Below are 12,147 nucleotides of genomic sequence, written 5' to 3' on the forward strand. Positions count from 1 at the left end.
CAAGGATATTTGGATCTGATGCTGCATTGCCTTGGGATGCCCTGAGTGAGCACACAGGTTGAAAGCAGCATCCATCCCTGACATCTGTCCACTGGACCTAAGATGTCACCAGATACTGCTCTATATCCAGGGTTTGGGAACTGAGAGATAGCTTCCAGCCAAGAGGTTGTACAGGGATGGTGCTCAGAGTTCTAAGGGTACCATGGAGGAGAGATCAAGCCTGGAAGCCTTATATTGCCCTGTCCTGTGAGATGCTGAGTTGATCTGGAACACTGGTCTCTAGGAAACTCTCTTCTCTTGGGTATCCTAGTGGTCATCTTGACTAGGTTCAGAATCACTTAGATTGTTATTGAGGCATGCCAAGGTGTATCTCGAGTGTGTTTTCAAAGAGATCTGAAGAGAAGACCCACACTAACTGTGGGTGGCACCCTCTTGATGGAATAAAAATAAGGGAAGATTGGGGGTGGGGTGGTGTCAGTGGGGCATGAGAGGATGGGAGGGTGAGGGAATGGGAGTATATATATGTAAATAAGAGTGCTCACAAAATAAAAAAAAATTAATAATACAAATCGGGGAAGGAGAAAGCCAGCAGATATCCAGCACCCCACTTCTTTGCATTCTGGTTCTCCATGAAGCAATAGATTTCCCTTGCTGCAGGCTGCTATTGCCTGGATGTCCTTTTCAAGTGATGGTGTTAGTTTCTTTGATGGTGTTTGTTTCTTTGAAACAAACTGGAATTCTGATACTCCTGGGGGAGTAGTGCATTCAACCCTGGACTTAGAGAAAATAGGATTGACCCAGTAAAGGGACAAATCTAGGAATATGTTAAAAAAGAATGACATCTGCTACAATAAATTAGACCTAGCAATGCCAGCGGTGGGACAGAAGAATTGGATGTCTGCATTAGTTCACTGCTGTGACTCAAATGCCTGGTGGAAATGACTTACAAAACAGTAAGATCTTGTTTTGGCTCCTGTGGGGCGTGTGAGAAGCATTTCAGTTCATAGCCTGCTGGGCCCGAGAGTGGAGGAAGAATGCACACCTGTTCTCTTTTCCCACACTTTTATTCAGAATGCATGTCCCAGCACATGGGATGTCATACCCACACTGCTGCTCCCCCCAAAAACCTGACATCCTCATAAACACCCCAGAGGTGTGCCTCGCTCTCCCAGTGAGATGAATCCAGTCAAAGAGGAAAACATTCAGAGAATTACTAATAGACAACCAAGGCCCACTTTCTTTGCAGCACGAAAAATAACAGACCCAGAGACTTATATTGGTGTCAGCTTCAAGGTGAAGATCAAAACAGCAAAGCAGCTGGCTGCTAGCTCTCACTCTACCTCAGACACAAAGGAGATCCTGGATCCACCAAATCTCAGACTGCTGCCTCTCCTCAGCCTGGCTGGGGAATCCTGAGACTTCAGTGTCCTCCTATCTTCAATGTGGCTGGAGAAGGAATCCTGATACTGACTACTGAAGACCCTGCTCCTATCTTCTATACCCGTCTAGTGCTGGGGTTAATGGTGTGTGATTCCAGGTGCTGAGATCCATCTCTGAGTAAGCTGTTTCTCTTTAGGACTGGATCAATCTTGTGAAGTTCTGGGTGAATATAGACTCACACAGATGCTTCGACCTCTCAATCCTCAGCTCTAGGATTAAAGGTGGGCAGCATCAGCTACTAGCTCTAAGGCTGCTGGGATCAAATGTTTGTATAACACTGCCTGAACTCTGCAGTTTGAGGCTGGTTTTGCTTTCTGAATCCTTAGGCAAGCTTTAATAAATCATAAACAATATATCACCACATTGTTCCTGATGGTAAGGCTCAAGAGATATTTTGAGCAAAATATGGTTTGGTAATTGTACAAAAAACTCTACTACAGAGTGAAGGCCATGTGCTTTATTGTGAGGAAAGTAAGTTCCACTATGACTGAACTTACAAAGGAACCCAGGAATATGAATTCATAATAATTCACAGTGTTCACACCCAAGCTTTCCTTTTATAGAATCAAAAAGAAAGCCAATGGAAAGTCACTTAAAAAGCTCTTGTGAAGCAGATTTTAAAACACTAGTAAGGGCTCACAAACAAGCCTTAAATGGAGAGACAGGCTGTGTTGCACACTAGTCCTGTGAACTCTGCAGGTCACTGTTATATCAGCGTCTTCATATATCAAATCCAGATGGATTACAACAAAGAAACTAGCCCACAGATTTAGTGTACTAGCTTGAGATACTAGTTCAAAACTTTAAGGTAATATGATGAATTATATTCCAAAGTAATGTATAAATACAACAAAACAAGAAAAACCCAGTTCTACCTTCATGATCTGACCAGAAATTAATGTGAGAATTGTGTGTGTGAGAAAGGGTGAGAGAATTCTGGGTGGGAAGAGCTGGAGGGAGAGGAGAGTTCTGGGACACAATAGAGTTCTTCACAGCAGGCAGAACCTCAGCCAGAGGCTGCTGTAGGTGTGGGCAGCAAGGCACAGGAGAGGCTGGAACACACAGGGATGGGACTCACAAATGAAGGGTAGGAGAACACTGAGTCCAACATGCTCCTCTTGGGCATAAAGATTAGTCTATGCTAAAGATACTGACAGACAATGAGTACATATCTTCTTTTTATTGCAGAACCCTACAGGGAAGATACTGGCCCTACACCAGAGGTAAGGTAACACTGTTATCCCCAGGGATGTGAGATGCAGGCTCACTATTAAGTTGTCACTGAACCAAATATTTGACAAGAACCAGGAAAGACTATGTTATTCAGATTCATGGTTTGAGGGAATAAAATCCACCATGGTGTGAAGGCATGTTGGTGCATGGCGGTATTGTGGCAGGAATTCGAGGTTGTTGTTCACTTCTTGGTGGATCAGGAAGCAAACAGAGAGATCAGAGCAGAAGCAGGCTGGGCCCTGACCCCTCAAGGCATTCTGACATCTAGCAAATCCCCTGTGTACTGGGCTTTGCCTCCTAATGGTTGCACAGCCTTGTAAAACTGCACTACAGGCTGAGTGTGCTCACATGAGACAGGGAAGGACATTTCACTCCTAAGGCAGACCACAGGCTGAGAGAAATCTATGCAAGTCTCCATTTTATGAGTCTTCTCTGCAACCAAATGTCCCTGCACAGATACCAGGCTGGTCCCCTTTCCCCCCGTCCAATTCTCAGTCACACTTAAAGAAGTTACCTGTGTTTATTTTGTTCTCCATTACCTAATGGTGGCTTCTGCCTCACTGGAAACTTATATTAAATATATCTGTGTGTTTTTTTCTCATTAATGTATTCTGTGTCAACTGAGTTCTCCTGGAGGGCACAAAGTCTTAAAAGGATACAGCTGATCCTGATCCATGAAAACAGAAACAAGCAGCCTTATACCCCTACCATTGTGATATGCTTTCATCATAATTGCCTGTCCCTTCAAATTATGGGCTAGAATAAGCTGTCCCTCTCTTAGGTGTTTGGTCACAGCAATGAGAAAAATAATATATATGTATAGATTTAGTTAGATAGATAACAATATGTCACTTTCCAGAGTTTTATTGAATAATTTTTAACACTCTTAAATTTCTTCAGTTTGAATTTTTTTGAAACTAGAGATTAGACTACCAAGAAAACATGGAGTTGAGATCAATCATAATTCTATTAAAAAGAAGATGGGAAATTCTTATATATTATTATAAAAATCTCATGTAGTTCCTCAGAGTACTGGGAAAGGAAATAATAATATTTAACTTTACAAACTTCTTTTCTTTTGTATGAGTAAAACAAATGTTTCATATCCAAAGAGTTCATGATATGAAGATAGAAAAATATGTATAGAGTCAGACTTCTACATTCATACACTGTATTTACTAGTCAACCAGCTATAGACTCAGTGTGTACAATAGAAAGCAAATTGTGTCTATACTAAACAGTAATCAACTATTTATGTAACTATTCATAATTTTACCTCTGGTACATTTCCATCGTGTTACTAATAAAATATATGTATGTATAAAAAAGAGGATAGAGCTGATATTTTATTTCTCTCATACAGTTGAGATGCATTTCAAAATGTCTGTAAAGTATACATTAAGCAGTATATTCTTTGTAGCATCTGGCTAGTTTTTAATCCTACCATTCCAGAGACAGAAAGAGGTGTTTCTCTCTGAAGTGTGAGGTCAGCACCTAGTGAATATAGCGAGTTTCAGGCCAGCCAAGGCTAACTGCACATTGAGATCCTGCTTTAAGAAAAAACAGCAGTAAAAATTGGCTTGCCAGAACTGACAAAACCTGTTTATGTGGTTACATTACTACATTTTCATGTGAATTTAACCCAGACAGACTAATGAGTTAAATAAATAAATGCCAATGCCTTGTGCAAACTGGAACCCCAAATTACAGAGAAACCCTTTCCAAGAACATTAAACAGAGACCACAAACAGCAAGCATGTAGAACCTGTGATTGTGTATATTGAAAAATGAAAATTTCAGGATAGCATCAAAAAAAATAACCCAACAAAAATAAAGTTTTTAAAGCCCTGGAAAAAAAGGTAGGTAGAACAAAAGAACAAATGGGAAATGTGGAGAGACCTTCATGGATTTCTCCCTTGAATACAGTGTGCAGATATCTTGCCAGGTTCCATCCTTACCATCAATTCAAGCCCTGAACCCCAGAAACCTCTTTGCAAACACAGACTTCATGCCCCTTCTGAATTGTTTACAAGACACCATGACAAATGGAAGAAACCAGTTGGCCTTACTTTGTATTCTAGACAGAAATATAGTAAGAAGAGAAAACAACAATCCTGTTTTCATTTTGAATTCTTCACTGTAAGCCTCCAAAGCCAAGTCCCTGACATCTCAGTGGTTTTGTTACTATGTTTAACTTTTATAAAGTCTTAGCTGGCTCCTTCAGTTCCTCTCTTAAATGCCTCATGCCCATCCCTCTAGCCTTTTGTTAAAAACCAACAGACTCATTTAGGAGTCTCCAGTACCCACCACTGGAGTCCTGAGATTGACTGAATGAATCATCCCTTTGCTCCCATGATGTCTGAGAAACCCCCTCCTCAGTAGCACATAGCAACAAGAGCTGTTGTATCCACACAGCAGCTCACACCACATCAGCCAGGGCACTGGTCCATGCCTCAGTCTCTCAGCCTGCCTCACAGTCTGCTGGTTGTCTGGAAGCATGACTTCCATACTCAGAATTAGTTTCCTAGGACTCTCCTACTAAGTACCACAGGCCTGTGACAGCAGAGTAGGGACTGGGGATGGAAGCATCAAATCAACAGGAAAGCAGCCCCTTGGCAAAAGAAGCCCCATCCCATCTGTCTCTCCCCCCGCCCCCCAACCCCCGGGACAAAGTCTTCCCCCTAGGATTACCCTTGATACACAAACCTGGGAGAATAGGGTGCTATGGAAATGTCCTAAAAGGGCCATGTCACTGGAGACCCAGGGCTTTTGGGATCTCTCTAGGCCTTCCTCCACACCCAAGAGTGCTTTCAATTCCTTAATGAACTGTGTTTATTTCTAATGGTGTGTCCCTTGTCCAATTCTCTGACCTGAAACAGAAACCTGGATAATCTGGCACATTATCCAGAGACTCAGGCCACAGGAGACTGAGACACAAAAATGGCTTAATTTTTATTTTCCTACACTCCTATAGCAGCCAGAAGCAGACAGCAAGGTGTGGGCAGGGCTAGCATCTTGTGAGGACTGTCTCTTTAGTCAAAGATGGTATATTCTCTTTGTCTCTCCCTATGGTCATCCCTTTGAGACTATGTCCCAATTCCCTCTTCCACAAGGACACCAACCACAGGCCCAGTCAAATGTCCTCATTTGTCCTCTCAAATGCATTTGCAGTCTAAGGGACTTAGAGCCAGGACCTCCATATATGGATGGGGAGAAAATTCAGGCCACTCTCCCTGAGATTGCTTTGGGTCTTTACTCTCATAAACATCTTATGGTTCTTCTTCCTTCTCCATTTGGTGAAAATCTTAGCCTAGGAGCAGCAGACATACAGGCTCCTATTAAGTGTCTCTCCTGAGTTGGCTGATCACATCTGACTATTGATTGACAACTATTTGTTGTCAACTAAAAGACACACCTCTGGGACAGCAAGCATGTTGGGTTAATTACCAGAAGGATTAGCTAATTGTGGAAGACTATCCCAGGAATGGTTGCATTTTCTGGCAGTGTCTCAGATCTAAAGAAGTCTGAGGGGAAAGGCAGGCATGGTGGCATGCCTTTCTACCAGCACATGGGAGGCAGTGGCAAGAGGATCTCTGTGAGTTCAAGGCCAGCCTGGTCTACAGAGGGAGTCTAGGACAACTGGGCTTTTATAGTGAGGCTCTGTCTTGAACCCACAACCCAAAATATTCACTTATGCAACAGGGCTGGCTTTGCAGATATTACCATTCCTGGACCCCAGTGTATTCCAGCTGTGACATCTACCACTCTACTGACACCTTGGGTTGGTTTGTCTAATGTGAATTGGGTAGCAGCATATCTTAAGAGTTCATGTGGATGAACTCTTCTAGAAGCTTCTTCCTCAGTATACATAGAGCAGTGGTTCTCAAACTGTGGGTTGTGTCCCATTCAGGAGGAGCTGATTAACCCTTTCACTGCCTCACATTTTAGACATTCTACACAGCAGATTTTAATAATTTGATTCATAATGGTAGGAATTATATGGTTATGAAGTAGCAAGGAAAATAATTTTTTGTTAGGGTAGCACCACAACATGAGGGGTGCAGTATTAAGACGGTTGAGGAGCACTGACAGAGAAAGAGCATGCTTCTGTCAAAGGTATTGGCGTAGCTGTCCTCCCCAGACACAAGCTCTCTAATGTTGGTTCAGAACTGTACATCAGCAGACCACAGCCAACAAACACAGGGAACAAGTTTTTGTTACAAGGAAGAACCAGGAATTTTAGAAAGTCCAGTATAAGATTTAGGTCATGCAGCAAATACCTGAACTAAGCACGGGACTCAGGCTTTTGTATAGATAGCACCTATATGCTCTTCAGTACTTGGTTGATAGGGCCACTGCCTTCTGAGAGCCAGTCCAGTGCAAATATACACAGCCTGGATGCTGTCTGGACAATAGAAACCCATCAGCCAATGGGATGCCTCATATCCAATTACACAACAGCCCCAGCCCTGCTTAACATTGGAGATGAGTAGAGCTTGGGAATGTTCAGGGTGGCAGAGCTATAGAGGAAACCAGTGCTTTAACAGAAAGCTGACTTTAAGATTGTGGGAGAGTTAATGACAGGAGGAAGCATGAGTCCCTGTCTGAGGCTCACTTTCTGTCTGTAAGGCCTAGGGAAGCAGGAATGGCCCGTGTAAGTACACTTAACCCAGGGTCTTCCTCCAGCCACAGAAAATGCATCCAGCTCTGTGGTCCTTCATCCCCTCTCACCAGAGCAAGGAGGAAGTGAAAGCTCCTGCCTGCTGATGCAGAGGTCATCCTTCTCAAGGGAGGATGTGTGCTGTGATGATGGAGAAATTGTGGTTTCTGGATCTGCTTGTTGACCATCTTTTCCTGGAGCAGGAGGTCTTATCCTGGGAGCAGTGTCTGTGGGTAGATCTTGGCAGGATCTTTGTTCTCACCATGATGCAATGTGAATGGTAAAGACAGGCTGATCCTGGGCCAACAGACTGTACCCAGTACTCCAAACTGTGCTGCTGAAGCTAGGCAGCACCTACTTCGTTGAAATACAAACCAGGGGCCAAGATAGCCCAGTATGTTGGGGGCAGAGGACAACAAAAGGTTGCTCACCATGGCCAGTGGGATCTATGTGATTGAGAGGCTTGGGGAAGTGGTGTTTTACAGGCTAGCAAGGGCAGGCCACAGGCAGACTCTTTCGTCAATGTTTAACCAATTGGGTGTTTTATCTTGAATAATTTAAGGGACGAACTCCAATTCTAATAATCCTTCTGCATGCAAAAGTTTCCTTATGAAATTGACCCAGCTTCCATTGAAGTTGCTGGCCCCGCCCCACCCCTGTGCTTGAAATAGCTGATGCCAAAGTATAAGAAGAGAGACATTCAGCCTGAAGTATTTGAAGATGCGGAGGTGTCTGTCCACAAAGAACAGGACTTAATGGTTAAGTAATCAAACCAGCTCTCTGGATAGAGGACAAGGAACAGACATTACTATGTATCTTATCTTAGTTGATTTTCTCTTGCTGTGATAAAACACCATGACAAAAGCAAGTTGTAAAAGAAAGCATTTTGTGTGGGACTGGTGGTTCCTCAGCATTAGTCCATGACCAGCATGATGGGGATCATGGCAGACGGGCAGGCATAGATATAGGCCAGTAGCTGAGAGCTTACTTCTTATAATCCCCAGGCATGAGGCAGATTGAGCTAACTGATTATTCAGTACACATTTGAAACCCCAGTCCTGCCCTGAGTGACAACTGCTCCAACAAGGCCACACCTCCTACCCAACCCAAACAGTTTCACCAATTGAGGCACACATATTCAAATATACAACCCTATTGAGGTCATTCCCATTCAGATACATCCATCTTGTTAGCAAGCACACGGAACACAGAATTTTAACATGTAATGTTTAAAGGGCCTGACACTAAACACCTAAAAATAGACAGCACCAAACCACAGAATAAAATTAAAGACATCCTGAAACTCAGAGAGACATGTGGATTGTTGGTTCCAACATGGGGGAGTTCTTAATTCTTTTCACACAGACTCAGAGACTCTGATTATGCAAATCAGAATCCCATCATGCCTTGGGGCTTGCGTAAGTTGGTTATGTGACAACTCTTAATTCACTTGGAACTGATCAGGTTGGAGGCTAACTTGATGAGTCAGCATTCTCCAGAGAAACAGAACCAAGGGGACATGTGTGCCTGCAGGTGGATTTGTGATAGGAGCTGGCACACATGATGACAGAGCAAGTCCAAACCTGCAGTGGGCAAGCCAGACTCAAGATGGCTGATGGTGAGTGTCCACTGTGAAGGCTGTGCTGCTGAAGGTTCTCTCTGGCTCAGGGAGCGTCCCCATTAGCTTTACCCTGATGTCACAAAAAGACTAATCAAAGCCTCATGAGCAAGGAAAGGGCTTACAGGGCACACTCCATTGCTGAGAGAAGCCATGGTGGAGCTCTAGGCAGGAACCTGGAAGGTAGAAGTGTAGCCGAGGCTAGGAGGTAAGCTGCTTCCTGGTTTGCTTATCTTGGCTTGTTCAGCCTGCTCTCCTATATACCCAGCACATCCAGCCTAGGGGTGTTATAACGCACAGTCAAGTGGTTTCTGTCACACCAATCCTGGCTTGTTTTAACCTGACAAAAAACTAAGAATCTCAAGGAAGTTGGTCTTTAATTTTTTTCTTTTTTCAGAATAATAGTTCAATGTATGTGAGTGAACAGGCATTTGGGCACAAGTATGTGTGTGTGTGTGTGTGTGTGTGTGTGTCATGGCATACATATGGAGGGCAGATGACAATTTTTGGGAGTTTGTCTTCACTATCATGTGGGGCCCAGGAATCTAACTTGAGTCTTCATAATGAATGGCAAACACCTTTGCTGGCTGAGCCAACTCCCCAGCCTGAGGATGGCCTTTTTGTTTTGGGGAGATGCTTCAACTGATAGGGTGAGGCTCACCCACATTAAGGGAGTCATTCTGCTTTACCCCAAGTTCAGTGACAGATAATCTAAGTTAAGAGGTAAATCTGGACTCTGCCACAGATGATCTAGAAGAACAATGAACCTTGGGGATGTGAGTGACATTGTAAGTTATAAGACTGATTTTAAAGCAATAGTTGTTACAGAACTTTCAGCTCAAAAAACAGGTACAATTATTGCCAGCAATAGAAATAGATCCCAGAGACAGACATGGGTATGCCCCTCCTTCTGCTTGAATGAGCATATCCTTACCCAGAGAAAGACAACCAGTTCAACATTGCTGGGTACGAGCAGCACCATGGAGAGAAGGCTGTGTCTCAAAATCTTTCCATGCCAGGTAGAAGAGAGGAGCAAGTTGGCCAGGATACAGTACCACCTGTCAGCCATGATGTGGACAATGACAAGCTAGGGGACAAAAGGACAGCCTTACAAACTCATCATTCCTCCCAGGGACACATTCTCAGCCTCTACCTGTGACCCAGTCATTCTAGGGGCTCAGCTAAGATTGGCAGCAAAGTGTCAGAGCCAAAAATAGGTGAGACACAGGTTCCCACTGCCACCCAACTTAGGCCACACCATTCATGCCTCTGTTTCTTCATCTGTGAAATGAGGTCTGTAGTCTCTTGTCTCAAGATGCTGTATCTACTGACTTAGGGTCACTATTGCTGCAAAGAAACACCTTGACCAGAAGCATGTTGGGAGTTTTCTTTGTCTTACACTTCCACACTGTATCCATCATTGAAGAAAACCAGGAATGGAACTCAAGCAGGGCCAGCACCTAAGGCAGGACCTGGAGCAGAGGTCGTTGAAGGGTGTAGCATGACTACATCTTCATGCTACAGAACCTAGATCAGCAGCACAGGGCTGGCCACACCTCCACTGGCTGAACTCTCCCCTCTCCATCAATCAGCAATTAAGAAACACACTACAGTCTTGCCTAAACCAAACTAAGTGAGCCAATTTCTTAATCTTGACCCCCTACATTTACTGACTCTAGGCTGACATAAAAGAGGCAGGAAATGCCTGCCATGTGGCTAGGGGTTTCCCTACAGCTAGGGGTCTCAGGTGGTAGAATGCTGGGCTAACCTGTGCTAAGCTCTGGTGTAGATCTCTAGCCACAGAGAGAACTGGGTGTGGTGATGTGATCCCAGCACAAGAGAAGCAGAGTTAGGAGCATCAGGGTCATCCTCAACAACAAAGCTGGTCTGAAGATGACTTAGGCTACATGAGACCCTTCTGAGAGAAAAAGAAAGGAAGGATGAAGGGAGGGGAGGAGGAGGGAAATGCTGACAGGCACAGGTGTTCCACATGAGCTGGGTGGGATGAAATGAATCTGGCCTGCGGTTCTCATAAAGGAAAAAGACACACAGAGCCTGTCTTAGGGACACAGGTGCTGCCATCACAGGGCTGCTTTGTGAGTGCCCTGCTGTGGCCTCAGACATGTGAGGAGATTGGCTGAGGATATGGGCCTGTGGGTAGTCACACTCCAGGGACAGTGAAAGGTTAGCCAGAAGGCCCAGCTGCCCTTGCCAGAGTCAGTTACATTTTACATGATCTTGATCACAAACATCTGAGGAGGTCAGGCTTGTTTCCAGAAGAAATTTAGGCCCTGTTTGTCTTCCTCGGATAACACTAAGTCTGGGTTGCAAATCTGTGTGTTTCAACACTCTTGCTAACATCTATCTCCCAAAGTTTTTACATGACATTTCACAACAGTGGTAAAATTATAGTTATGAAGTAGCTACAAAAATAAATTTATGGTTTGGTGTACACCACAATATGAGGAACTGTATTAAAAGGTTGTAGCATTAGGTAGGCTGAGGGCTACCTACTGTCCTTGATGCTGGGGTGTCAGCTAGTTTCCTGATGGAAATGTGTTGAAGAGGTGGTGAGGAAAACAATTCCTGAGAGTCTCAGCTTGGTCCATAGATCCCTGGAGAGGGCTAGCTTGAGGATACAGGGCACCTGGTGAAGTTTTGGCCATCTGTTTCTAGGGGGTTGTGCTCTTGCCCAGCAGGAGAATAAAAGGGTTTCTCAGGCCTTATTGTCCCAGTTCCCCCTGTAACCTGTGTTTAGTTCTTCCCCTGCCCCTGCAGGACTGCAGTTTAAGGAATCCACCAGCTCCTTGGTCTCCTCACTATGGCGGCTAGTCACCTGCTACCCCCACTCACTCTTACCAGGAAAATGGTTGGGTACTACACGGATGAGAACCAGAGAGCCTGGATGGTTGCAGGCCTGGCATTTACTCTCTATGAACCAATTGATAACATGGTGAGTTTTCAGGCTCCAGGAAGGCTGCATGTTGACCTTGTGGGTAGTATTGGTGTGCTAGGGAATGTTTGTTCAGGTAGTTATCACCCTAAAAACTGCTCTAGGCTGTGGCTTTAGACTACAATGGATCCTGTGAGTCTATACTCTTCTGTGATGCTGCAGGAAAAGCATTTGTAGATTTCAAAACTGTTCCCCTAGTACCAGGGTTGTCATTTGAAGGCAAAGCACTAGTGTAGGTGTGGA

Source organism: Cricetulus griseus, chromosome 5, assembly GCF_003668045.3.
Source record: "Cricetulus griseus strain 17A/GY chromosome 5, alternate assembly CriGri-PICRH-1.0, whole genome shotgun sequence".
Lineage (NCBI taxonomy): Eukaryota > Metazoa > Chordata > Mammalia > Rodentia > Cricetidae > Cricetulus > Cricetulus griseus.